This window comes from Otolemur garnettii, unplaced genomic scaffold (genome assembly GCF_000181295.1).
Source record: "Otolemur garnettii isolate 467f Iridium unplaced genomic scaffold, OtoGar3 scaffold00003, whole genome shotgun sequence".
NCBI lineage: Eukaryota > Metazoa > Chordata > Mammalia > Primates > Galagidae > Otolemur > Otolemur garnettii.
In genome coordinates this window covers 47,024,914-47,027,997 of record NW_003852398.1, presented here as the reverse complement: position 1 = coordinate 47,027,997, position 3,084 = coordinate 47,024,914, and the positions used below count along the sequence as shown (strand labels likewise).

The 3,084-nt window shown below is 42.1% G+C and overlaps 1 pseudogene; it reads right to left on the bottom strand.

The window, feature by feature from the left end:
- Positions 1-912: 912 nt before the first annotated feature.
- Positions 913-1,241, bottom strand: LOC100950766 (annotated as a pseudogene).
- Between the last annotated feature and the right edge of the window lie 1,843 nt (positions 1,242-3,084).

Here is a 3,084-nt window from a genome sequence, read left to right as displayed (position 1 = left end):
AGGAAGAATGGCTTCTTCTCCAATCTCACTTGCCTCGGGGCCAAGAGCTCTCTAACTTAGCCTTCAAGAAAGGCATCACTTTTGCTCAACCCATCCCCAACCTCCAAGTCACTACCATCTACAAACCTCCAAGACACTAACTCATATTCTTCCATCCCTTTAATGATCTCAGCTCCTCACGTGCTCACTACAAAGTGAGACTCTAGAATGCTCAGTCACGTTAACTCTTTCTCAGCATGAGGAGATGTTCACCAACCTTGAATAATTTCTCTATGTTCACCACATGATGATAAACTTGGGTGTTTAATTAAGAATGGAATTTGGTGAAGCAAGCAAGAAAAGTCCATGCGTATCTGGAACGTGATGTCATTTGGAGAACATATGGCAATAATGGCATCAAATTCTCCACACTGCTTTGTCTCATGTCACTAGAGGAGAGAGGTAAAGATTGATTTATCATATCATTTTTCACATATAACTAAACTGATAAAATTCTCTCTTAATAGTCCTGCCAGAAGGCTCAAGTAATTAGTAAAACTAGCCAACAAAAAAAGGAGAACAAAGCCCCTTCTTTTTCTTTTATTTTAAAATGGGTAACTTCAGAAATACTTGTTTTATTTTTGTTGGAAATTACATCGTACTTATCTTCAGAAAAATGTTTTTCAGCAGATATTTACATGCTGGATATAAAAATAAGCCTATTTTAATATGGAAATTTCCTCCTTTTGTTTGTAGTATTAGAAAGGAGATTCTAGTAAGTCGATGGCAAAGAGCACCGTTCTCGCCTCCCTATCTTTGTACCACCAGGACAAGAAACAAATATTTCCAACAATCTTCAAAGTGTGGAGATTGGTCCCCATTTTTTTTTTTTTTAAGAGTTCAACTTTTTATTGAAGATGTTACAGAAAAGATTTAGTCAAGAAGACCAAAGCACATGACATCACTAGACTGCTCAGATTCTTCTTGCTCCCCCTCAGTGGGTGGGGGAGCAGCAGTGGAGGGCCAGGCCCTCCCACTAGTGCAGCACCAGCTACTGGAGCAGGTCCGCCAGCCCCGAGTGCAGAGGAGGCTCCCAATGTTGACATTGACCATGGCCTTTGCACACAAACCAGGCCAAAGTGTTCATTATTTACACCAGCTGCTTTAATGAGGGCATTGATCATACCCTCAGTGACGGTCACCTCATTGACGTGCAGAATGAGGGCCCAGTATACGCAGGCGAGGTCCGAGGCGGAGGCCATGACCCGGGGCAAGTACCGGGATGGTTCTGCCAGCTCTGTGTTTGTTGCTGGATTGAAAGGGCCTCACCGCAACGGGGCCTTTGCTTCCTCTGAGGGATCCAGGACCTTGGTGGCTGTTGAGGAAAAGTCAGTCTCATATTCGTAAAACAAAGCTCTTTGGCCCTTAAAGAAATGAAATCAGCTTTCGGCTGCCCATGCCTTTGCTATGGTTTTAATGCGCAGTCAAATTTTACTATGAGAGATGAGAGCTGATGGCTGGAGTTGGGAGATAAAGAATAGGTCAAATGAGGGGAGTGGACGGTAATGCACGATGACGCCGTTTATTGAAATGGGGATGGCGGAGAAGCAGTGTTGGGTGAGCTGGAGAGTCCAGAGCTGTGGGTGGCTGCCCCATGCCACAGAATTTAAACTTGGTCTTGAGTCCCTGTCACTGGTTTGTTTAGCTGAACTTCTGCCTTGGTCTTGGTTATTATTCTGCCTCAAAACTGTAAGAGAAAAAAAAGAAAGAAAGAAAAAAGAAAAGAAAAGAGTCCTATCTGGCTTTTCCCACACTTCTTCCTGGGCTCGGGTGTCATCTCTCCCAGGAACAGCGGGCCTGTAGGGAGGACCAGTAGGGACAGGCCATGGGGGCTACATCTGGTTAGTTTTTCTTCTTTTTTTTTTCCCTATGGACACAGAGTCTCCCTCTGTCACTGGGGCTTGAATGCTGTGGCACAGCAACGTCCTCTTTCAACCTCCCAAGTAGTTGAGACTACAGGTGCCCACGAGGACACCTGCCTAATTTTTTATTTTTAATAGAGATGGTTGTCTCACTCTTGTTCAGGCTGGTCTGGAAGTCATAAGCTCAGTTGATCCTCCTGCCTTGGCCCCCACAGTGCTAGGATTACAGGTTTGAGCCTGGGCACCAGCCTGGTCAGTCTTCCAAGGTCAGCTAGCAGCCTTACTTGGAATACACAAGATCCTCTTATATCTAATTTTCAGTACAAAAACTAGGGATCATCCGTCCTTCATTGAGTAGTCTGGCCTCTGTCTTATGAACAACTGGCTTTGTCCCAGTGAGTCTTGAGAAGGCTCTTGTTCGCGTAAGAGGATAGGTTTTTCAGACTGTTCATCTTTTAAATGGAGAAAATCAGGTGCTATGGAATCGTCAATTGTCTAACACAGAAAACTTTAAGATCTCATCAAGCAGGGAAATGTATGCTAATTAGTTCAGTCGTTTTCAACAAGAGGCTCCTCTGTGTTAAGTAACATATTTCAAAGTTTGACAAAGGCACTTTTTCAAAATAAACCTAAAATTACGAAGTTTGGAGTTAGAGTTATCATGGATATTTGAATAGTACAGTGAATCACTGGGATAATTCACGCTAATTGACTCCATAACCACTCAATTATCTTGGCAGTTTAGAAAAATTAGTGCTTGCTATCCTGAATTACCCAAGTAATTACCATTGTAGATCTTAGCACTTGGCTTTTTATTATAAATGATGCTCTAATATGGGTTAGCACTCCTTTAAATGAAATTGTAGAGTTCAACTTCTTTCCTAGGAGATGGGGAAAACTAAAAAAACAGCCTTCTCAATTCCCTAGTAATGGCTGCCAATAAACCAGGAGCAAATTCTATATTCACAGAGACGAGGTTAATGTGCACTCTGATATGCACACTTATAATTCTCACTTGCTGGGAGGAAAAGACTTAATCAAATGAGGACATAACTTATTTTAAAATAAATTACTGGTCTATTTAATGGAACATATTAAAATTATTTATGACCATTATATTTCCCAAGTCTGCCAAACTAGTCTTTATACATTTTGCCAGGCTGTTTGGGTAGGTAAATGGACA